Source organism: Lolium rigidum, chromosome 4 (genome assembly GCF_022539505.1).
Source record: "Lolium rigidum isolate FL_2022 chromosome 4, APGP_CSIRO_Lrig_0.1, whole genome shotgun sequence".
Classification (NCBI taxonomy): Eukaryota; Viridiplantae; Streptophyta; class Magnoliopsida; order Poales; family Poaceae; genus Lolium; species Lolium rigidum.
In genome coordinates, this window is record NC_061511.1 from 253,610,990 (window position 1) to 253,636,724 (window position 25,735).

Sequence of the window (25,735 nt, forward strand, 5' to 3'; positions counted from 1 at the left end):
TTCAGGAGCTAGAATATTGTATTGACAGATCAGGTTATGAGTCACGAGCTGTATATTGTATTGCAATAGGACAATATATGCTCATCTTACATCTAACCAATTGAGCGGTCACATGCTGGTCCTCATTTGTTTATGAAAGGGACATGGTACTCTCAACTAACCATAGTTCACTGCACGAGCCCAGCTAACTTTACCTCAGTTTACAGGCACGAGGCCCATCTGCCAGTCCACTCATCTGCTCCGGCTTTCTCCTTCTTCAACCGTATAAATCTCTCCTCTGCATCTGATCCCATCTGAGGCTCTGCGTGCACCTTGGATTGCCAGAGACATGGAGATCAAGACAAAGGACGCATGGAGCTTGCTGCTCGTGCTCTTCCTCGGCCAGCTCGTGGCCTTCTCCATGGCCGCCGCCAGCTTTGCCTCCTCCCTCGTCGCTAATCTTGGTACCAGCCTCTCACTAGCCTAAGCCATATATTTAATTTTCATTTCATTCAACACTTGCTTATCTTGGTACTCAATTATCCAGCTTCCGCATTGGCCTAATTCTTACTTCCTCTCTGCATGTGTATAAGACCACTTAACCTTGTGTAAAGCTAAACATGTTTAAGTTTGACCAAGTTTATACAGAAAAATATCAACATCTACAGTACAAATCAATGTTACTTAATTTATGATGAAATATATTTATGTAATATATTCATTCAGTATTGACTATTGTGATTTTGCTGTTTTTTCTACTCCCTCTAATCCATATTAAGTGTCGTTGAGTAGAAAACTTTGTACTAAATCCGTGACACTTAATATGGATCGGAGGGAGTATAAACTTAGTCCAACTTAAATAGGTTTGACATAAGACAAGATTAAGTTTACCTTACATACAAGGAATCATCAGTTGACAAAGCATGTAACTTCATATATTTATGCAGGAGTTGATGCGCCACTCACACAATCGTTCTTCGCATATCTCCTTTTGGCCTTAGTTTATGGGGCAATCCTTTTGAGTCGACGACAGAAGCTACGAGTGAGCACAGAGTGTATGAAAATCAACCATGGGGCTTACCTGATGTGATTTCACACCTCACTGTTTTGGGCTCTCTTGTCTTGCAGATACCTTGGTATTGGTACTTAGCGCTGGCCTTTGTCGATGTGCAGGGGAACTATCTGGGTGAGTACAAGAAATGCACATTTCAGCGAGATACTAAATGCAATCCTTGCCCCTAATGATGAACATATAAACATGTTATAATCCTGAAACTTGCATCGCAGTTGTCAAGGCGTACCAGTACTCCTCCATCACCAGCGTAACATTGTTGGATTGTTGGACTGTTGTATGGGTTATCGTACTCACCTGGTATGCACTAGGCACAAGATATTCTTTCTGGCAATTTCTGGGGGCGGGGACCTGCGTGGCAGGGCTAGGTCTTGTGCTCCTTTCAGATGCAAAATCTCCAAATGAGCAAGGTAAGTAGGTAGCTACTTAAGAGTTAAACAACTAGTAAAATTAAAATGCCAGTTACAAAATCTCAGTGATAAACCAAAGATAGGTACAGAATGAAGTTCTTGACAGTAAGAAATCATGGTAGTACAATAATAGTCTACGAGATCAAATTTACTGCTGAATAAGTTAGAAAATTGGCAATATGACTGGTACAGAGTTAATCAAATAAAGACCTCACTTTATGAACCCAGAAGCTGAAATTGTTTCCCCATTTTTTTGACAAGCTGAAAATGTTTCCCCAATTTGTACATCGAAGCTAGCAAGTGTTAACGGCTTACAGAAACCTTTCCTTTTCTGCAGATCCAAGTAAAATGCCACTTCTAGGGGATACCCTTGTTATTGCTGGGACAGTTTGTTTTGCGTTTAGCAATGTTGGGCAGGTTGGTCCGTTGGTGATGATATACATCCTGCTACTACCAGTAATATTTTCTCAAAATTCTAATACACGTGTTCTTTCCTTGAATATGTAGGAATACTGTGTCAAGAAGAATGATCGAGTAGAACTTGTTGCAATGCTTGGACTATTTGGGGTGCTTGTCAGTACAGTTCAGATGTATACTCTCCACAGTTCCTTATTAATTACAAACTAGCAACAACAACAAAAACTGGCACAATCCATTGTTACTACTTTCTATACATTTACTCTGGTTCTTCAATCGTTAAAGTATCAACAACTTTTCTGGAACATATATATCTTATATATACTCTCCTGGAGCCAATATTCACTTTACCTTTTAACCTGACAAAACACAGATTTATATTCGAAAGGAAGAGCCTAGAAGCAGCTGCCTGGTCTCCAACAATGGTAGTGATCTATAGTTGTGGTTCAACTCTTCTACCTGCAATACAGTTTTTTGAATTTTCTGAAATAAAACTCAATTCTGCTAATTACTTTTCTCTTTTTTTTACAGATAAGCTTGTTCGCAGGATTTGCCGTTGCACTATTTATGTTCTACACCATTACTCCGTTAGTTCTTAAGGTTAAGTTCCCTCCAACATGTTACGCAGAAAATAAGCTACACTTTCTAGAAAACAACAAACATAGGTTCCTGCAAGTGGTTATGAATTATGTGAATAAATAAGTATAAAGTAAGCTATTTGGGTGATACTAGCTTATTAGAAAATATGAGACAGAAGGCCCTTTCATTTCTCATTTTTACAGTCCAAAACAAGTTTAGCCCTTTCTGATGACCATCATCACTCTTGCAGATGAGTGGGTCAACATTGTTTAATCTCTCACTATTAACATCTGACATGTGGGCAGTTGCCATTCGAGTATTGTTCTATCAAGAACAGGTGACAATTTCTTACCGATCTTTGCACCCGGTCACAATATATTGCAGTACTACATGCTCACATGATTTAGGTGAAACCAACAGATAAACTGGCTGTACTATGTAGCATTCACAGTTGTGGCCATTGGATTGATCATCTACTCGCTGAAGTAAGTCATTTCAAGTCTTTCTAGATCCATCATCCATGTCCACATATGTGAGTCCTTGCAGTAACCTAACAGACCTAATTTCTTGTAAACCTATGAAGTGAGAGTTCTTCGGGCGATGGAACAGCTGCAAGTACAGAAGAACCGGATCAATATCAACAACTTCCAAGTGAGGATAACTCAATAGCAAGTGGTCATAGTTTGGGCTGGCAAGGAAGGAAGCAACAAGAAGAAGCTCACATATGTTAGGGGAGTCAATGTACAAAGTTAGTTCCACATTTTCGGTAGAGCCATGATAAAATATGGCAGAAGAAGGTGTGCAAAGTATACAATCTTGTGCCGCACACATAACTGTTATTATTGCTTCAAAAGAAAGAGTGTTTTTGTATTAGTATAGTGACCAGAAAGTTTCTCATACAAACAGTCAGGTAAATAGTAAATACTTGGTAAGAAAGGAATCGAAAGGAAATTCTGGACAAAAGGTTTGAAAATCACCGCAGCTGGTATGTGGTATCAGTAAAGTAGTAATATGGAAAAAGATGAATACAGAAAGTGTTGGATAACTGTTGGTGTATCTGTTGGGCTGTCTTCTTGTTCTCTGTTGTGGCCCATTTGGCCCAGCCCAGTCCTGACCTATATAAGGTGCTTCTATCTCTGTAACCCTAAGAAGAGAGAGTTCCTCCCTGCAGCCTCCTTCTACCTCAGGTTAGACCCTCACCTCTGTCCACATGGTATCGAGCAAGGGGCGATGAGGGCAACGACGGGAAGGACTCGCCGATCTAGAAGCCTAGTCCGTTGTGGCAGCTAGGAGGAAGAGGAAGAGGAAGGGAGTAGGCTGCTGCGGTGGCCGGGAGGAAGAGGAAAGGAGCGAGTCGCCGCGGCGGTAAGGAGAGGAAGAGGCTTCTCGCGGGTAAGTCCTTTGGTGGTTCCGAGAAGTTAGTTTGGTGTCAAGCATGGGGGACAACAGGGATTTGGCCAAGGCTCGGAGAAGCTAGCGGAACTTATCACTACCAAAGGAGATGGAGGAGGATCTGCTGGAGGGGAGCAATCGTTCCCCATACCAACATCGGTCGAAACTTGAGTCGCCGGCGAACGAAATCAAGTTGGAAGGAGTGGCCAACTATCTCCGGTGGTCAAGGAGGGCGCTGTTGATTTTGAACTCGAAAGGGCTGGATGAACGTGTGAGTGGTGAAGCTGCAGAACCAGCAGACAAGACCAGTCCGGAATGGAAACAGTGGAACGCCATAAATTCTCCAATTGTGGCATGGTTGCTTAACTCTTTGGTTCCTAATATTGCTGCTTCTGTAGAGGCACTCACAAAAGCTTCAGAGGTATGGGACACCCTATCAAATCTTTATTCTGGAAAGGGGAACATTATGTTGATTGCTGAGATTGAGGATAAAGTGCATGACCTGCAACAAGGAAACAAAACTGTGATGGCATATGTGGCTGAGTTGCAGCATCTTTGGGGAGATTTGGATCATGTTGATCCTCCGGAACTTGCCCATGGGGAATGTGTGAGTGCTGCCGCAAGCTGGATTGAACGTCGGCGAGTCATGAAGTTCTTGAAGGGTCTTAATCAAGATTTTGAGGGGAGAAGGGCTGCTTTATCGCATCAAACCACTACCCCTTCTCTCAAAGAAGCCATTGCAGCTATGTCCAGAGAGGAAGTGCGTCCGAATATGACAAAGGGAAGAGATTATGTCCCTCATCCGACCTTCTACACTACCGACGGACCGGAGATGAGAGACTCGCTATACTTGTGGGCGGAAGGGACACTTGAAGCATCGGTGTACCTCCTTTGCTACACCCGGTAGGGGGAGAGGAGGATACACACATGGCGAGAGGAAGCTACGGAGGAAGAGGTGATGGCGAGAGGTAGTGGACAGCCATATGGACAGCAATATGGCGAGAGGTGGTGGACAGCACTATGGCGGAAGTGGTGGACAGCCATATGGACATCGGTATGGCGGGGGTGGAGGACAGCAGCACGCTATATCACCCAAGGCGCATATGGCAGCAGCTTCAGAATCAACTACCAGTACCTCTCAGGGACAATCAAAGGAAGAAGGACAAAATGAAGCAACCTTTGGGAACTTTGCTCACTATGTGTACAAAGATGAGGTAATATTGATAGAGTTTCTATAGCCACTCATAATGCTAATTCAGATTGGATTCTTGATTCTGGAGCATCCAAACATGTTACTGGAAATATTAGTGAGTTTGACTCTTATACTCAGTATCCTCCCACACATAGAGGCACTATCCAAACAGCAGATGGCACAGCACAATCTATAAAAGGGGAGGGGTCGGTGCAAGGTACACCCAACATAAAATTGTCATCAGTTCTACATGTTCCTGCTTTTCCAGTAAATCTGCTATCTCTAAGTGCCCTGATTGATCAGCAGGACTACCGTATAATAGTTGATAGATATATGTGTTTAATTTAGGAAAGGGAGAGCAGCAAGAAGATTGGGACTGCAACCAGGCATAGAGGTCTTTGGCACATAGATCGTGACAAGATGGGGCATGATGCTAGTTCTGTGCTTGCTGCGATTGTTGGAGGAAAGGAGAGTATGGCACTAGTTCATCATTGTCGAATGGGCCACATGGCGTTGATGGCGTGTAACTCACACATTCGTTGGGAACCCCAAGAGGAAGGTATGATGCGCACAGCAGCAAGTTTTCCCTCAGAAAGAAACCAAGGTTTATCGAACCAGGAGGAGCCAAGAAGCACGTTGAAGGTTGATGGCGGCGGGATGTAGTGCGGCGCAACACCAGGGATTCCGGCGCCAACGTGGAACCTGCACAACACAACCAAAGTACTTTGCCCCAACGAAACGAGTGAGGTTGTCAATCTCACCGGCTTGCTGTAACAAAGGATTAACCGTATTGTGTGGAAGATGATTGTTTGCAGAGAAAACAATAAAACAAGTATTGCAGCAGATTTGTATTTCAGTATTAAAGAATGGACCGGGGTCCACAGTTCACTAGAGGTGTCTCTCCCATAAGATAAAAGCATGTTGGATGAACAAATTACAGTCGGGCAATTGACAAATAGAGAGGGCATAACAATGCACATACATGTCATGATAAATATAGTGAGATTTAATTGGGCATTACGACAAAATACATAGACCGCCATCCAACTGCATCTATGCCTAAAAAGTCCACCTTCAGGTTATCGTCCGAACCCCTTCCAGTATTTAGTTGCAAAGCAACGGACAATTGCATTAAGTATGGTGCGTAATGTAATCAATAACTACATCCTCGGACATAGCATCAATGTTTTATCCCTAGTGGCAACAAGCACAACACAACCTTAGGGGTTTCGTCACTCCCCAGGTGTCAATGCGAGCATGAACCCACTATCGAGCATAAATACTCCCTCTTGGAGTTACTAGCATCAACTTGGCCAAAGCCTCTACTAATAACGGAGAGCATGCAAGATCATAAACAACACATAGGTAATAACTTGATAATTAACATAACATGGTATTCTCTATCCATCGGATCCCGACAAACACAACATAGAGTATTACAGATAGATGATCTTGATCATGTTAGGCAGCTCACAAGATCCAACAATGAAGCACAATGAGGAGAAGACAACCATCTAGCTACTGCTATGGACCCATAGTCCAGGGGTGAACTACTCACTCATCACTCCGGAGGCGACCATGGCGGTGTAGAGTCCTCCGGGAGATGAATCCCCTCTCCGGCAGGGTGCCGGAGGAGATCTCCGGAATCCCCCGAGATGGGATTGGCGGCGGCGGCGTCTCCGGAAGGTTTTCCGTATCGTGGTTTTTCGCCTCGGGGGTTTCGCGACGGATGCTTTAAGTAGGCGGAAGGGCGGAGTCGGAGGGCCGACGAGGGGTCCACACCACGGGCGGCGCGGGCCCCCTTGGCCGCGCCGCCTTGTGGTCCGGCCACCTCGTGGCCCCACTTCGTATGCTCTTTGGTCTTCCGGAAGGTTCGTGGCAAAATAGGACCCCGGGTCTTGATTTCGTCCAATTCCGAGAATATTTCGTTACTAGGATTTCGAAACCAAAAACGAGCAGAACAAGCAATCGGCACTTCGGCATCTTGTTAATAGGTTAGTTCCCAGAAAATGCACGAATATGACATAAAGTGTGCATAAAACATGTAGGTATCATCAATAATATGGCATGGAACATAAGAAATTATCGATACGTCGGAGACGTATCAGCATCCCCAAGCTTAGTTCTGCTCGTCCCGAGCAGGTAAAACGATAACAAAGATAATTTGACATGCCATCATAACCTTGATCATACTATTTGTAAACATATGTAATGAATGCAGCGATCAAAACAATGGTAATGACATGAGTAAACAAGTGAATCATAAAGCAAAGACTTTTCATGAATAGTACTTCAAGACAAGCATCAATAAGTCTTGCATAAGAGTTAACTCATAAAGCAATAAATCAAAGTAAAGGTATTGAAGCAACACAAAGGAAGATTAAGTTTCAGCGGTTGCTTTCAACTTATAACATATATATCTCATGGATAATTGTCAACATAGAGTAATATAACAAGTGCAATATGCAAGTATGTAGGAATCAATGCACAGTTCACACAAGTGGTTGCTTCTTGAGGTGGAGAGAGATAGGTGAACTGACTCAACATAAAAGTAAAGAGAATGGTCCTTCAAAGAGGAAAGCATCGATTGCTATATTTGTGCTAGAGCTTTTATTTTGAAAACATGAAACAATTTTGTCAACGGTAGTAATAAAGCATATGAGTTATGAAAATTATATCTTACAAGTTGCAAGCCTCATGCATAGTATACTAATAGTGCCCGCACCTTGTCCTAATTAGCTTGGACTACCGGATTATCACAATGCACATGTTTTAACCAAGTGTCACAATGGGGTACCTCCATGTCGCCTGTACAAAGGTCTAAGGAGAAAGCTCGCATTTTGGATTTCTCGCTTTTGATTAATCTCAACTTAGACATCCATACCGGGACAACATGGACAACAGATAATGGACTCCTCTTTAATGCATAAGCATGTGACAACAATTATTATTCTCATATGAGATTGAGGATATATGTCCAAAACTGAAACTTCCACCATGAATCATGGCTTTAGTTAGCGGCCCAATGTTCTTCTCTAACAATATGCATGCTCCAACCATTAAGGTGGTAGATCTCTCTTACTTCGGACAAGACGAACATGCATAGCAACTCACATGATATTCAACAAAGAATAGTTGATGGCGTCCCCGAAACATGGTTATCGCACAACAAGCAACTTAATAAGAGATAAAGTGCATAAGTACATATTCAATACCACAATAGTTTTTAAGCTATTTGTCCCATGAGCTATATATTGTAAAGGCGAATGATGGAAATTTAAAGGTAGCACTCAAGAAATTTACTTTGGAATGGCGGATAAATACCATGTAGTAGGTAGGTATGGTGGACACAAATGGCATAGTGGTTGGCTCAAGGATTTTGGATGCATGAGAAGTATTCCCTCTCGATACAAGGTTTAGGCTAGCAAGGTTATTTGAAACAAACACAAGGATGAACGGTGCAGCAAAACTCACATAAAAGACATATTGTAAACATTATAAGACTCTACACCGTCTTCCTTGTTGTTCAAAACTCAATACTAGATATTATCTAGACTCTAGAGAAACCAAATATGCAAACCAAATTAGCAAGCTCTAAGTGTTTCTTCATTAATGGGTGCAAAGTATATGATGCAAGAGCTTAAACATGAGCACAACAATTGCCAAGTATCAAATTATTCAAGACATTTTAGAGTTACTACATGTAGTATTTTCCAATTCCAACCATATAACAATTTAACGAAGAAGAAACTTCGCCATGAATACTATGAGTAGAGCCTAAGGACATACTTGTCCATATGCTACAACGGAGCGTGTCTCTCTCCCACAAAGTGAATGCTAGGATCCATTTTATTCAAACAAAACAAAAAAAACAAAAAAAAAACGACGCTCCAAGCAAAGCACATAAGATGTGACGGAATAAAAATATAGTTTCGGGGAGGAACCTGATAATGTTGTCGATGAAGAAGGGGATGCCTTGGGCATCCCCAAGCTTAGACGCTTGAGTCTTCTTAGAATATGCGAGGGTGAACCACCGGGGCATCCCCAAGCTTAGAGCTTTCACTCTCCTTGATCATATTGCATCATACTCCTCTCTTGATCCTTGAAAACTTCCTCCACACCAAACTCGAAACAACTCATTAGAGGGTTAGTGCACCATAAAAATTAACATGTTCAGAGGTGATATAATCATTCTTAACACTTCTGGACATTGCATAAAGCTACTGGACATTAATGGATCATCCAACATAGCAAAAGAGGCAATGCGAAATAAAAAGGCAGAATCTGTCAAAACAGAACAGTCCGTAAAGATGGATTTTATTAGGCCACCATACTTGCTCAAATGAAAATGCCCAAATTGAATTAAAGTTGCGTAAATTGGCTTAATTTTCTGAGCTACCTACAGGGAGATAGACCCAGATTCGTGACAGCAAAGAAATCTGGAACTGCGCAGTAATCCAAATCTAGTACTTACTTTACTATCAAAGACTTTACTTGGCACAACAAAACTCAAAACTAAGATAAGAAGAGGTTGCTACAGTAGTAAACAACTTCCAAGACTCAAATATAAAACAAAAGTACTATAGTAAAAACATGGGTTGTCTCCCATACGGATGAATCCAGGTGATCAGATGGGTAGGTGAGCATGCCTTCTTTGCCCAACACGTGTCTAACGCCGTTTAAAATGCATCTGATCACGTATGCAATAATCAGTCACGACCTGCCCCTTCGATGATGCATAGCAGAAGAGTACGATTAAAAAAAATAGGAAAACGAATCCCCCTGCTGATCAAACTGTTCCCATCGTCCAGCTCCTTCTGGCCACGCGCTGTAGTTCGCGCACGCACATGGCCGGGCCCCACTGAACCGACAGCGATAGTCGCTCCTTTATCCCTATCCTCTCGCTGCCGAGACCGTCTTCCCCATCCTTTTTTTCTCCTTCCGCACCGTGAGCGGCCGCGGCTCCGGCGACCACGAAATCGAGCTACCCTATACTCCTGCGCGGCGACCACCACTTTCCTCTCCCTCTACCTTCCGCAGGAACACCCACATCCACCTCGCGCCGCCGGGTTCCTCCACCTCCACGAGGTCACTGGCGGCGGCGCAGCGCGCGGGGTCGTCTCCCCACTCCCATCCTGGTCGTCTTCCCCAGGAAGGACGGTGACGAGCGCCGAGAGGAAGGTGGGTAAGGGGAGCGCGCGCCTCGGGGCCGTCCAGGGTGGTACGTCGAACGCACGGCCGGCGGTTGCCTCGCGCCGGCGGAGGAGGAGCATGGGTGCTCTGCTGTTTCCCAGTCGCGGGCGGAGCAAGATACAGCGGCGGCGGCGTGCCCTCCATCTAGGAGCGTGCAAACGGAGTCGTCGACAGGAGATTGGAGAAGCCCTGCTCTTGTGCTCCGTGCCGCCCCTCCCGGCTCCGTCGCGGTGACCGCCCCACAGGCTAGCCGGCAGTGACCGCCGCCGAAACCCCCTCCAGCATGTGCGCCCCACAGGGGGTTTTCTTTAGCGCAGTGACCGCCGCCGAAATCCCCTCCAGCATGTGCGCCGGCCGTCGGCCAGGTTCCCCGTCTCCTAGCACACGAGCCCTGCCCCTGGATTCCTGCCGCCATGGCCTCCCCTGGATTCCCGATCTTGTCCGTAATGTTACGGAGTTGGGAGACGATCTACAGTGCACACGCTCACTGTTGGAAGCAGCTCGTCTCCAATGACACAAAGCGAAGTAGCCCGGATGCTTTTTCTTTTATTCTCTCCATGAGCAGATCCCACTCACATGCAATCAGTATACCAGGATATAAAGTAGGATAGGCGCGGAGGAGTGCGGCCGGCCAACAGTGGTTTCACGTCGTTTGCCCGCCGTGAGCCAGAAACGAATCTCAAAGTTGATCCAACAATTGCTAGACCGTGCGCACGTACCCATGTGAACACCGAATTCACTCTCGTCTCCCATAAGCGCTTTTCTTTAACGCCTTTCAGCTAGGCGCAGAAAGTGTATATCAAGTATTATCAAAGGATGATGCATCGGCATTATAACCAGGGGTGTTGGGAGTTTTCTCAACCATGCATTGTATATTATCTATGTAAGTTTCAGAGGCTCCCTTTTCATTAGTCTTAGGCTTGCTATTCTCATCAAACAAATTTTCAGGAACAAGCCAAGCATAATTATTTTCTAGAGCTTCATGTATTGCTAGGAGCTTACATGGTATTGGTGCTTTAATCTCCCCATCATCATTAGCATTATTAGTGTATTTTAGTCTATACATATCCATTTTTTCAAGTGTTCTTTTAAAGTCGGTATCAAAGCCAAGCCTCTTATGCTTAATAAAAAAAATTCTAGCTTCTATAGCTATATCTTCAAATTCTCGCACTAAGACTTTTAGAACAAAATCTCTCTTCTCTCCCCGCTCCATATCAGAAAGTGTAAGAAACATGTGTTGTATCATGGGGTTGAGACTAATAAATCTAGCTTCCATCATGCGTACCAAACAAATAGAGGCATCTTCATAAGTAGGGACAGCTTTTGCAAGTGGTATATCTTTAAGATCTTCATGCATACTAACATGGGTGAAAAATTCTTCTATATTATCTCTTCCAATTATAGACCCTTGTCCCACAGGTATATCTTTTACAGTAAAATAAAGAGGAAACATGTTGAAATAAGTAAAATAAAGTAAATGCAAGTAACTAATTTTTTTGTGTTTTTGATATAGCGAACAAGATAGTAAATAAAGTAAAGCTAGCAACTATTTTTTTTGTGTTTTGATATAATGCAGCAAACAAAGTATTAAATAAAATAAAGCAAGACAAAAACAAAGTAAAGAGATTGAGAAGTGGAGACTCCCCTTGCAGCGTGTCTTGATCTCCCCGGCAACGACGCCGAGAAAAGAGTTGCCGGCGCGTAGTTGACGTGGGAGTTAGAAATCTTTGTGGTGTAGCTTTTCTTCGGTTCCCGGCAACGGCGCCGGAAAAAGAGCTTGATGGCGTGTAACTCACACGTTCGTTGGGAACCCCAAGAGGAAGGTATGATGCGCACAGCAGCAAGTTTTCCCTCGAGAAAGAAACCAAGGTTTATCGAACCAGGAGGAGCCAAGAAGCACGTTGAAGGTTGATGGCGGCGGGATGTAGTGCGGCGCAACACCGGGGATTCCGGCGCCAACGTGGAACCCGCACAACACAACCAAAGTACTTTGCCCCAACGAAACGAGTGAGGTTGTCAATCTCACCGGCTTGCTGTAACAAAGGATTAACCGTATTGTGTGGAAGATGATTGTTTGCAGAGAAAACGAGTAAAACAAGTATTGCGAGCAGATTTGTATTTCAGTATTAAAGAATGGACCGGGGTCCACAGTTCACTAGAGGTGTCTCTCCCATAAGATAAAAGCATGTTGGGTGAACAAATTACAGTCGGGCAATTGACAAATAGAGAGGGCATAACAATGCACATACATGTCATGATAAATATAGTGAGATTTAATTGGGCATTACGACAAAGTACATAGACCGCCATCCAACCGCATCTATGCCTAAAAAGTCCACCTTCGAGGTTATCGTCCGAACCCCTTCCAGGTATTAAGTTGCAAAGCAACGAGACAATTGCATTAAGTATGGTGCGTAATGTAATCAATAACTACATCCTCGGACATAGCATCAATGTTTTATCCCTAGTGGCAACAGCACAACACAACCTTAGGGGTTTCTCGTCACTCCCCAGGTGTCAATGCGAGGCATGAACCCACTATCGAGCATAAATACTCCCTCTTGGAGTTACTAGCATCAACTTGGCCAAAGCCTCTACTAATAACGGAGAGCATGCAAGATCATAAACAACACATAGGTAATAACTTGATAATTAACATAACATGGTATTCTCTATCCATCGGATCCCGACAAACACAACATAGAGTATTACAGATAGATGATCTTGATCATGTTAGGCAGCTCACAAGATCCAACAATGAAGCACAATGAGGAGAAGACAACCATCTAGCTACCGCTATGGACCCATAGTCCAGGGGTGAACTACTCACTCATCACTCCGGAGGCGACCATGGCGGTGTAGAGTCCTCCGGGAGATGAATCCCCTCTCCGGCGGGGTGCCGGAGGAGATCTCCGAATCCCCCGAGATGGGATTGGCGGCGGCGTCTCCGGAAGGTTTTCCGTATCGTGGTTTTTCGCCTCGGGGTTTCGCGACGGATGCTTTAAGTAGGCGGAAGGGCGGAGTCGGAGGGCCGACGAGGGGCCCACACCACGGGGCGGCGCGGGCCCCCCTTGGCCGCGCCGCCTTGTGGTCCGGCCACCTCGTGGCCCCACTTCGTATGCTCTTCGGTCTTCCGGAAGGTTCGTGGCAAAATAGGACCCCGGGTCTTGATTTCGTCCAATTCCGAGAATATTTCGTTACTAGGATTTACGAAACCAAAAACAGACAGAACAAGAATCGGCACTTCGGCATCTTGTTAATAGGTTAGTTCCGGAAAATGCACGAATATGACATAAAGTGTGCATAAAACATGTAGGTATCATCAATAATATGGCATGGAACATAAGAAATTATCGATACGTCGGAGACGTATCGAGCGTTTGATAAAATGTTTCGAGTTTTTCCCGATGTAATGAATGGAGTGGACAAAACCAAATTATGTTGTGATGCTGCGAATATGCTAAGCATACGAGAACCTCTTATGTTAGTAGAGGGATCGAAGTGTATCCCCATTTGTGTTAGTACACTCGATGTATGGACGTGTCCTGTTGTGTCGATAAGTGGCATGAAGTACTTTGTGACTTTTATTGATTGCTATTCCGGAATGACTTGGATTTATCTTATGCGTCACAAAGATGAAGTGTTCACTTGTTTCCGAGTTTTTGTGCCTATGTGAAAAACCAATTCAATGTTCGAGTGCAAGTGATCGAAGCGATAATGGTACTGAATATATCAACAAACCTTTTGCTGCTTTCTTATCTTCGCAAGGTATACTGCACCGGACTTCATGTCCTGACACTCCTCCCCGGAATGGAGTTGCTGAGCGGAAGAATAGGCACATTCTTGAAGTGGCTCGATCTCTTATGTTTACCATGAATGTTCCCAAATTCTTATGGAGTGAGGCGATTATGATCGCTACATATTTGATCAACAGAATGCCTTCAAAGATTCTAGGTATGCAGTCTCCTTGCCAACTCCTTCTAAATAATAATGACTTTGTTGTACCACCCAAACTCTTTGGCTGTACATGTTTTGTAAGGGATCACAGGCCATCTGTTGGCAAGCTAGATCATCGGGCTATCAAATGTATATTTATTGGCTATTCCTCCAGACAGAAGGGTTACAAGTGTTGGAGTCCCACTGAGAGGAGGACATTTGTAAGCATGGATGTTACGTTTCGGGAGTCAGAACCATTTTATGACGGTGAGAGTGATCTTAGTGGCTTGTTCCAAGGGCTTGACCATCTTGGTGATGCTCAAGAGGGGGAGCAGCAGCAAGATGGTGACCAACAACAACATCAACAAATTCCTATTCCTATTGTTGCGGAGATTCCTGCAATTCATGGTACACCTACACCACCTAGACCTGTACCACCACAAAGATGGCTGCAGAATCCACTTGTGTACTCTAGAAGACAAGTACAAAGGGAACAAGTAGATGCACTTGGAGGAGCAACAAGACCAGGGGCGGGGGAGCAACCCATTGGACCGAGAAAATCAAGAAAGCACAAGTGTAGATTCTCGAGAGGAGAATCAATCTCAGACTGAGTCCAATAATAGCCTAGACTTGCCGATTGCAATAAGGAAAGGGATAAGGAAAGTTGGCCCCCCAAAGCGACTGAGTTATGATGACTATGACGTAGGAAATTATATTTCTTACGAGGCATTGTCACCCTCTTTTCGGGCTTTTGTTGCTTCACTGCAAGCGTATCCGTTCCTAAGGATTGGAAGGCAGCCGAGGTTGGACCCGAGATGGTGCAATGCTATGATGGAAGAGTTAGAGGCCTTGAAGAAAAATAAAACATGGGAGTTGACGAGATCTCCCTAAAGGAAAGAATACGATAGGTTGTAAGTGGATCTATTCTGTAAAACAAAATGTAGAAGGAAAAGTGGAGAGATATAAGGCAAGACTTGTGGCAAGAGGATATAGTCAGACTTATGGCATTGACTATGATGAGACATTTGCACCAGTGGCAAAAATGAGCACTGTCAGAATATTGATCTCTTGTGCAGCAAATTTTGGGTGGCACTTGCATCAACTTGATGTCAAAAATGCATTTCTGCATGGTGACCTTCAAGAAGAGGTGTATATGGAGATGCCACCAGGATTTGTCAGACCTGAAACTAAAGGGAAGGTATGTAGACTGAAGAAATCTCTATATGGTCTCAAACAATCTCCACGGGCCTGGTTTGACAGGTTCAGACAAGTGGTGTGTGGCATGGGATATGGTCAATGAAATGGTGTTATCACCAGATTTTGGCTAAATCAGGAGGTGGGCCGCGATCAAGATGGGCTTGGAAGATTACACGTGGAAGATCTCTAAAGCGGCCTTGCTTGGTGAAGTTGGGCCAGATTGCCCATGTATCTTTAATTATAGTAGATTGTATCTAGATTAAAAGTTAGAGTTTATCTCGTGCACGGTTTAGTGTACGCCCACATTAGAAAGTCCGCTGGACTATAAATATGTACCTAGGGTTTATGGAATAAACAACAACCAACGTTCAACCACAAACAAATCTCGGCGCATCGCCAACTCCTTCGTCTCGAGGGTTTCTACCGGTAAGCATCATGCTGCCTAGATCGCATCTTGCGATCTAGGCAAGCACAAGCCTGCCTACGTTGTTCATGCGTTGCTCGTATCGAAGCCTTTTTGATGGCGAGCAACGTAGTTATCTTAGACATGTTAGGGTTAGCATTGTTCTTCATGCTGCATGCTTTCGTAGTGCAACCCTTGCATGTCTAGCCGCCCTTACGCCTATCTTAGGCGTAGGGGCGGCACCCCGCTTGATCATAGTTTAGTAGATCTGATCCGTTACGATTGCATCCTTGTTCTACAAGGATTAGTTTAATATCCGCAATAGTTAGGCCTTACAAAGGGGGAGGATCCAGCGGCACGTAGGGTGTCGTTCGTTGGCCCTAAGCGAGGATGTTCCGAGGATCAACCTCGTGTTGGTTTTTAGGCCTTGTTTAGGATCGGCTTACGATCACCGTGCGTGGCCGCGAGGCCCAACTCGGAGTAGGATGATCCGATTATGCGGTGAAAACCCCACATCGTCGTAGATCTCATTAGCTTTACCTTGATCAAGCAGGACCACCATATATTCGGACACCTCGTCCGAATCATGGGTGGATCGGCTCTTTGAGCCGATTCACGGGATAACTCGAGAGCCGATCGAGGCTCGTATTTAACGTTTACGTGTGTGCCCCGCAGAAACTAAGCGAGGCATCATCCACACCTTCCCGACCGGGTATAGGTCAGGTGGCACGCCCTTGTGATAAACATCGGTGCGTGCGACCGGGAGGCTTTGCGGGCCGTCGCTCAGAGGGACTAGGGCCAGCCGCAGCCCTAGTTGTTCCCGGCTCTACGGTGTTGCCCGTCTCTACCCGCCAGTGGGTTTCTGACGTCAACACATTCTGGCACGCCCGGTGGGACTACCCTCAACATCCACCACGTCGCCATCTACATCCGAGATGGCGGAAAGCACTCCGGTCAAGTACGAGGACCTGCCTGATGAGCTCAAGAAGAAGCATGGCGAAATCAAGGCAGTCCTCGAAGCCGAACTCATCGGCTCTTTCCACAGAACCCGTTCCCAGGGTCAACCAGGACACTTGTTCAGCATCAACATGGTAGAACTTGGGTACCGCCCCGGTGAGGGTAATGATGAGGGCAGCTGCTCTCATAGCAAGAATGAAAAAGGAGCCGACCCACGCGATCGGCTCCGACACTGTCACCAAGTCCTAGTGATGATCAAGATGGAGGCCGATTCTAGCGATCGGACCGTGTTATCCGCGCCACCCGCTCTCCCAGTATTTGGCGTCGACCTCACAGGAGACGGAAAGCTGGGGTATGGGTTCACCTCGGCTGATGAGCTGGAGGAGATCGACATCGGCCATGGAGACAAGCCGCGACCAACTTTTATCAGCAAGAAGTTGGATCCACAGCTCAGGAGTCAGATGATTGCTCTGCTGAAAGAATACCCGGATTGCTTCGCATGGGACTACACAGAGATGCCCGGGTTAGACAGAAGCATCATCGAACATCGGCTCCCTCTTAAGAAAGGATTCCGGCCGTTCCAGCAACGAGCACGTCAGATGAGAGCCGAAATTCTGGAGGAGGTCAAGAAAGAGATCGAGAAGATGTTGGCCGCCGGGTTCATCAGACCATGCAGATATGTTGAGTGGATCTCCAGTATCGTACCTGTGGAGAAGAAGGATGGCCGATGGCGTGTGGCCATTGATTTCAGAGATCTCAACAGAGCCACCCCCAAGGACGAATATCCGATGCTCGTAGCGGAGACACTGATCAATGCAGCTGCTGGCCACAAGGTGTTGAGCTTCATGGATGGCAATGCCGGCTACAATCAAATCTTCATGGCTCCAGAAGATATACACAAGACCGCATTCAGAGTACCAGGGGCAGTAGGCTTGTTTGAATATGTAGTAATGACCTTTGGGTTGAAGAATGCTCGGTGCAACGTACCAACGAGCTATGAACTACATTTTTCACGATTTGATCGGTAAGTTGGTGGAAATCTATATCGACGACGTCGTAGTCAAATCCGTTTCCATGGAAGGACACTTGGATGATTTGCAGCGCGTCCTAGACCGAACTCGGAAGTTCGGACTCGAGAATGAACCCGAAGAAGTGTGCCTTCGGGGTGACGGCCGGTCAGTTCCTAGGTTTCCTGGTTCACGAACGGGGAATCGAAATCGGCCTGAAGAGTCAAGAGGCGGTGCGTACCATGCAGCCGCCCACCACAAAGAAGGAGCTCCAACGTCTCATTGGCAAGATCAATTTTGTCCGACGGTTCATCTCCAATCTGTCGGGACGAATCGAGCCATTTATGGCGCTCGGTGAAGACCAAGTCCGACGACGAATTTCACCGGGGGCAGCAACAGCGAGCGGGCGTTCGATGAAATTAAAAGGTATCCGACGACGCCGCCTGTGCTAGTTCCGCCCGGCAAGACAAGCCGTTCTACATCTACCTATCAGTGGCTGACACGTCCATCGCTTCGGTGCTGGTGCAACTCCACGAGGGCGTCGAAAGGGTTGTCTTCTATCTCAGCAGAAGAATGTTGGACGCAGAGACAAGGTATCCTGAGGTCGAGAAATTGTGCCTCTGCCTGTTCTTTACCTGCACCAAGCTGCATCACATCCTTTTGACGGCAGAGATCTTCGTCATATGCAAGTCGGATGTCGTCAAGCACATGCTGTCGGCCCCGGTGTTGAAAGGCCGACTGGGTAAGTGGATGTTTGCGTTGTCAGAATTCGATCTCCGGTACCAGCCTGCGAAAGCAGTCAAAGGGCAAGCATTAGCCGATCTCATAGCCGAGCGAATCAGTACCAATATAGCAGCACTATCCATACGTGCATGGGCTATGTTCTTCGATGGATCGGCTTGCGACGAGGGTTGTGGCATCGGTATTCTGCTCGTGTCGCCTCGGGGGCGAGTACTCATTCTCCATCAGATTATCTACCCCGTGCACTAACAATGTGGCAGAATATGAGGCGGTACGTAAGGGGATGGAATTTCTATTAGAAGCCGGGGCAGAAGCGGTAGAGCTTTTTGGAGACTCCAAGTTGGTGATCAACCAGCTCACGGATGAGTACAAGTGCGAAAGTGAATTGCTTTTCCCATACTGGATGGAATGCCGTGAGTTGATGACACAGTTTCGGTACATCAACTTTAATTGGGTCCCAAGAGCCCAAAACACCGAGGCCAACAACCTCGCGCGGATGGCGTCGAGCTATATGGATACCCCCGAAGGGTCGGAGGTCCGAGTGCAATTCCTGGAGCAGGATGATTGGAGAGCCGAAATCCTCAATTACTTAAAGGATTCGGCTCGGGGGCACCCAAGCGGATAAGATACAAAGCCATGAAGTATGTCCTCATAGGAGACGATATGTTCTACGGGACGTTGGAAGGGTTACTACTCAAGTGCTCGGGACCAACCGAGTCTAATCGGCTCTTACATGAGGTGCATCAAGGCGCCTGTGGAACTCATCGGTCGGCTCACAAGATGAAGTGGCTGATCGGGCGCTCGGGGTTTTATTGGCCCACCATGCTTGAAGACTCGCTTCAATTATTACAAGGGGTGCCAAGCATGCCGGATGTTCGGGAAAATTCAGATGGTACCGAGCATCGGCGATGAACCCTATCATCAAGCCTTGGCCGTTCCGAGGGTGGGGCATGGACATGATCGGCAAAATCCATCCGGCGTCGAGTAAAAAACATGAATGGATTTTGGCCATCACAGATTACTTCACCAAGTGGGTGGAAGCCGTCCCTATGAAGAAGGTGAAATCAGAAGATGTGATCAAGTTTGTGAAAGAACACGTGATTCATAGGTTCAGGATTCCCCAAACTATCACGACTGATGGGGGTTCGGTTTTTGTTTCTAAAGAATTCAGGAAATTTTGCGATGACATGGGGATTAAACTGATCCGATCATCTCCGTACTATGCTCAGGCTAATGGGCAAGCTGAAGCGTCCAATCAGAGCTTAATCAAGCTGATCAAGAGAAAGATTGACGAGAACCCTAGGGATTGGCACGAGAAGTTATCGAAGCATTATGGGCCTACCGCATGTCGTGCCATGGAGCTATAAAGACTTCGCCGTACCAGCTTGTCTATGGACGGAAGCCGTATTACCTTGGGAAATTACGGCTGGATCAAGACGTGTCACGTTTCGGAATGATCCGACAGCGGAAGAGTATGCAGCTTTGATGAGTGACGCTATTGAGGACGCGACGGAACTTAGGCTTTGGTCATTGGAGAAGATTAAGGAGAATAAAGCCGGGGTAGCTCGTGCCTACAACAAGAAGGTTAGACCAAAGGAGTTTCAAGTTGGTGATCCGGTATGGGAAGGCTGTGTTGCCATTAGGAACTAGAGACAAGGCATATGGCAAGTGGTCTCCTAATTGGCACGGTCCGTACAAGGTCGTCCGGTGCCTTGAAAGGTAATGCATATATGTTGGAAGAGTTGGACGGACAGAAGTTCCCAGTAGCCGTTAATGGTCAACACCTCAAGAAGTATTTCCCAAGCATGTGGGATGATGGGCAGTAAGGCATGGAGGCCGAGTTTGAATCGGCCGATTGAGGCAGTAAGGCATGGAGGCCGATTTTGAATCGGCCGATTAAAAAAAAAAATCGAATATAAAAGCCGATGCAGGGCCATCGACTCAAGAGGTATACATGGACGTGCAAATCATGACCTGCAATTGAAGAGGCTCGGGGGGCAGCTCGCCCTAGAGTATCTTTGTTTCGGAGAGCCGATTTCGTTGGAATCGGCTAGTTCCATATTAATCATTTGGGGGCCAAGGGTAGCATTTTTGGCTGGTTCATCACTATTCTCGTCCGAAGCAGGTCAATTCAAGTTGGTTCAGCAACAGTTCCAGAGCCCTTGTAAAGGCACCTGCTCACGACTGAACTCACGGCTTACTGCGAATGACGGTGTTATTATCATCGGGCATACCGGCTAATCTGGGGAGGTGATTGAATTGACCTGTTTTGCAGATTTGTCGTGAGAGACCGATGCGTTGCCATCGGTCATTGGACGTTGATTAGGCTAACGGTCGACAAAGTCAGATGAGGAAAAACCAGCTGAATCAGCACACGGGATGTCGGCAAAATCAAAAGAAGTTTTCATTGACAATCAAATTTCTTACAAGGAGAAGCCGATTGTCCAGCAAGAGGGAACGGATTACTACCTACCAGCTCCGTGTTAGTAAATCCCTACTCTAAGGGCTGTTGCTGTCTTCGTCATCACTAAGGTAGCTGTCGCCGTTGCTGTTGTCGGCGAGTTCCTCGTGGCTGCTACTGTGACCTTCAGTAGAGGCCTCTTCCTCGTCATCATCATTGTCCTCGGCTGACCAAGCCCGGCCCCGGATACGCTTTGGTGGTGGTTCGTCGGAGGAAGTGTCATCCTCCTGTTCCTTCTTCAAGTCGGAGGAGGCATCTTTTTCTTCGTCGTCCTTTTCTGCTTTGGTGACGGAGGTGAATTTACCCCGGAAGGGAGGGTCGTCGTCGTCGCTCTCCGCCTCCAGTACTCCGTCGACCAGCATGGCCCCATCTGGCCAGACAAGGTCTTCACCCTCCGGCACGTAATCGAAGTCCCACTCCACGCTCGTCCCAACGCTTGGGAGCCCGGCGGTTGTACGTCTCCATCCGGTTGTGCTCTGGAACTAATTCACTTGAGGAAAAGGATTGGAGAGAGGTGGAAGAGGAGGAAGAAGATGACATGGCTGGAGAAGAAGAGGGTTTTGGGTGCTGATATCTAGAACAGAAGAAGGGGTGAAGAGAGCTAATCGGTTGGCACGGATAAATAATGAGAGATCTGGTGGGAATTTAATGCTATTGCAGTTTCCGAGGAGGTGATGCTAAAGTTGTCAAATTATGCAGAGAAGCTGAAAAGACAGGGCATCATGATGAAGAATATTGCGGCAGTTCTGCTCTGCAACGACATGACCGTTCGAAGGAAAAACAAAGTGGTTTTGGAATTATCATTGCCAAAACCAGGGGGGTATGTGTTATCACCAGATTTTGGCTAAATAAGGAGGTGGGCCGCGATCAAGATGGGCTTGGAAGATTACACGTGGAAGATCTCTAAAGCGGCCTTGCTTGGTGAAGCTGGGCCAGATTGCCCATGTATCTTTAATTATAGTAGATTGTATCTAGATTAAAAGTTAGAGTTTATCTCGTGCACGGTTTAGTGCACGCCCACATTAGAAAGTCCGCTGGACTATAAATATGTACCTAGGGTTTATGGAATAAACAACAACCAACGTTCAACCACAAACAAATCTCGGCGCATCGCCAACTCCTTCGTCTCGAGGGTTTCTACCGGTAAGCATCATGCTGCCTAGATCGCATCTTGCGATCTAGGCAGCACAAGCCTGCCTACGTTGTTCATGCGTTGCTCGTATCGAAGCCTTTTTGATGGCGAGCAACGTAGTTATCTTAGACATGTTAGGGTTAGCATTGTTCTTCATGCTTGCATGCTTTCGTAGTGCAACCCTTGCATGTCTAGCCGCCCTTACGCCTATCTTAGGCGTAGGGGCGGCACCCCGCTTGATCATAGTTTAGTAGATCTGATCCGTTACGATTGCATCCTTGTTCTACAAGGATTAGTTTAATATCTGCAATAGTTAGGCCTTACAAAGGGGGAGGATCCAGCGGCACGTAGGGTGTCGTTCGTTGGCCCTAAGCGGGATGTTCCGAGGATCAACCTCGTGTTGGTTTTTAGGCCTTGTTTAGGATCGGCTTACGATCACCGTGCGTGGCCGCGAGGCCCAACCTGGAGTAGGATGATCCGATTATGCGGTGAAAACCCCACATCGTCGTAGATCTCATTAGCTTTACCTTGATCAAGCAGGACCACCATATATTCGGACACCTCGTCCGAATCATGGGTGGATCGGCTCTTTGAGCCGATTCACGGGATAACTCGAGAGCCGATCGAGGCTCGTATTTAACGTTTACGTGTGTGCCCTGCGAGGAAACTAAGCGAGGCATCATCCACACCTTCCCGACCGGGTATAGGTCGGGTGGCACGCCCTTGTGATAAACATCGGTGCGTGCGACCGGGGAGGCTTTGCGGGCCGTCGCTCAGAGGGACTAGGGCCAGCCGCAGCCCTAGTTGTTCCCGGCTCTACGGTGTTGCCCGTCTCTACCCGCCAGTGGGTTTCTGACGTCAACAAATGGAGACCATACCTTATTTTACAGACATTCGGAGCAGAAAATCACTATCCTTGCTGTGTATGTTGATGATATTATCATCACGGGAGATGATGTTGTGGAAATCGCAAAACTGAAAGGATGCTTGAGTCAGGCCTTTGAGGTGAAAGATTTGGGAAAACTTAGATACTTCCTTGGAATAGAAGTTGCAAGGTCATCAAAAGGGATATCACTATCTCAAAGAAAGTATACTTTGGATCTCTTAGATGATATGGGCATGCTGGGGTGCCGTGTGGCTTCAACACCTATTGACCAGAACACTAAAATCACAGCAGAGTCTGGAGAACCCATAAACAAGGAGAAATATCAAAGACTTGTTGGAAGACTAATATACTTATGCCACACTAGACCAGATATATCATTTGCAGTGAGTGTAGTGAGCCGCTATATGCATGATCCGAGGGATGGACACTTGGAGGCAGCTCAAAGAATCTTGAGATACTTGAAGGGCACTCCGGGAAAAGGAGTGTTGTTTAAAAGTAATGGACACCTAAATGTAGATGGATATTGTGATGCAGATTGGGCTAGTCTGCTTAGATGATCGAAGATCCACCTCGAGGTATTGTGTTTTTGTTGGAGGAAATTTGGTGTCATGGAGAAGTAAGAAACAATCTGTTGTCTCGAAATCAACAGCCGAAGCTGAGTACGAGCTATGTCACAAGGCCCGGGTGAAATGTTGTGGGTACGAAACCTTCTAAGAGAGCTGAAAATTTTAAGGCAAGGAAGCCTGAAAGTGTGGTGTGATAATATGTCTGCCATAAACATAGCAAATAACCCTGTCCAGCATGAGCGAACTAAACATGTGGAGATAGACAGATTATTTATTAAAGAAAAAATTTATGCAGGGATTATCTCATTGGCTTATGTGAGATCAGGACAACAAGTGGCAGACTGTTTAACAAAGGGACTGGGCTCAAAGGAGTGTAGTCTTGCCTGTGCCAAGATGGGGATGATTGATATTTATCACCCATCTTGAGGGGGAGTGTTGGATAACTGTTGGTGTATCTGTTGGGCTGTCTTCTTGTTCTCTGTTGTGGCCCATTTGGCCCAGCCCAGTCCTGACCTATATAAGGTGCTTCTATCTCTGTAACCCTAAGAAGAGAGAGTCCTCCCTGCAGCCTCCTTCTACCTCAGGTTAGGCACTCACCTCTGTCCACAGAAAGAGAAAAATATGAAGTAAAGATCCAGAGCTAAACTTATTAAATCTCCTTTGTGAATCGTCAGTTCTCACAGAAAACAAGCATCGATGCCAAAAAATGACCATGAGAGTCGGAATCCTTGAAAGCATGGACAGCTGCCCGGAAGAAGCAACATAAATTTGATGGGGCAAAGAAAGCCATGCCATCTGCAGATACATAATAGGGTCGTTGTTCATTTCACTAATAGACTTTTCAAAACCTAGTTATGCTCTGCAATAAAATCGGTATGTTGCAGAAGTCTACTTGCGCTTAGTTGACATCAGTTTCTGAACGCCTTAACTTAAGGTACTACGCATCAATTATGTGGAAATCATCAATATAGGCACAACATGGCAGACAAATCTGTTTTCGCCGTCGTAAGTCCATCTTAAGATTTAGCATGTGGAGCACTTCTCTTCCACAACAAAGCTCCGTTTCTCTGTTGATGTTCTTTAACATCTGCCCCATTCTCAGAACTTGAAACATCTTCTCCAATTTCAACATCCAGCGAGTCCGATCGGACAACAATCTCATCAGTTTCAAGTCTGCATAGAAGAAACATGACTCCTTTTTCTCCTCCAGGATTTTAGCATTGCATCCGGTTTCCTAGATCAATCCACTCGTCATGATTTCAGACAGATATCCTTGTAGTCCATGTCGTCAGCAGGAGCATTGTGTGCAGGCGCAGTCAATTTTGTAACTGCTACTCCCCTCTCACAGTTTATTAGGCGTGCGCGTACTCCTAGATCGAAAATTCGATCACGTTAGCATTCGTTATATGTTATAAAAATTATATCATTAAAAAAATTAGATGTTCTATTTTCTAATGATATAATTTTTGCATTATATAATTTAAATTATATAGCTTAAATTGACGACCTAGAGATACGAAGAAGACTAGTAAACTGAGATGGAGGAAGTACCTGAGATCGTATTCGGGACGACCCTTTTGGATCTAGTGACTCCAATCGAACAATAATCTCATCAGTTTTAGTACCAGAAACATGACTCCTTCTCTCCTCCAGGATATTAACCTTGCAACTGGTTTCCTAGATCAATCCACTCTTCATGATTTCAGACAGAATCCGTGTAGTCCCTGTCAGCAGGAGCATCCAGCGCTGGCCTCAGGGCAATTTTGTAACTAGTAGTACGTACCTCAGATCTTAGTAGGGGACGACCCTTTTGCATCTAACGTATACTGGAGTCAGTACCAAGACACTTCCTTCTGGTTCATCTTGTCGGCCGAGCTCTTCCCCACTACCTTAAACTTCTGAACGACCAAGGTGAACACGTTCTTCTCCGCCGCGGCCTGGCCCTGAGCATGCGCCAGATATTTCATCATATCTGGTTAACTGTGCTAGCATGCCTACAAACAGACTCCATTGACATCTCCCTTTCCGTGCTGCCTTCATATCGACATCTCCATTTCCGAAGGTGTAACAATCACCTTTTATTTTTGACAAGTTGTAACAATCAGACAAAATTCGTGTAGCCAGTTGTTGGCTATAAGCAAGATGTCATGTCATCTATAGTCAACGTATAGCTAATACTACCTCCGATTCAAGGAATACGACGCCCTCGTTTTAC

At 45.9% G+C, this 25,735-nt stretch overlaps 1 long non-coding RNA gene across 4 annotated transcripts; it reads right to left on the reverse strand.

Moving 5' to 3' along the window:
• Positions 1-37: 37 nt before the first annotated feature.
• LOC124707535 lies at positions 38-25,509 on the reverse strand. Of its 4 annotated transcripts, none has more exons than XR_007004903.1 (4): positions 25,304-25,509; positions 25,072-25,212; positions 871-3,066; positions 38-557 (listed from the first exon to the last, which is right to left on the reverse strand). It is a non-coding gene; the product is annotated as an uncharacterized LOC124707535 (long non-coding RNA). The 4 variants fall into 4 exon arrangements; XR_007004904.1 differs by having other exon boundaries at positions 871-1,161; positions 1,281-3,066; positions 25,072-25,509; XR_007004901.1 differs by having other exon boundaries at positions 25,072-25,509.
• Between the last annotated feature and the right edge of the window lie 226 nt (positions 25,510-25,735).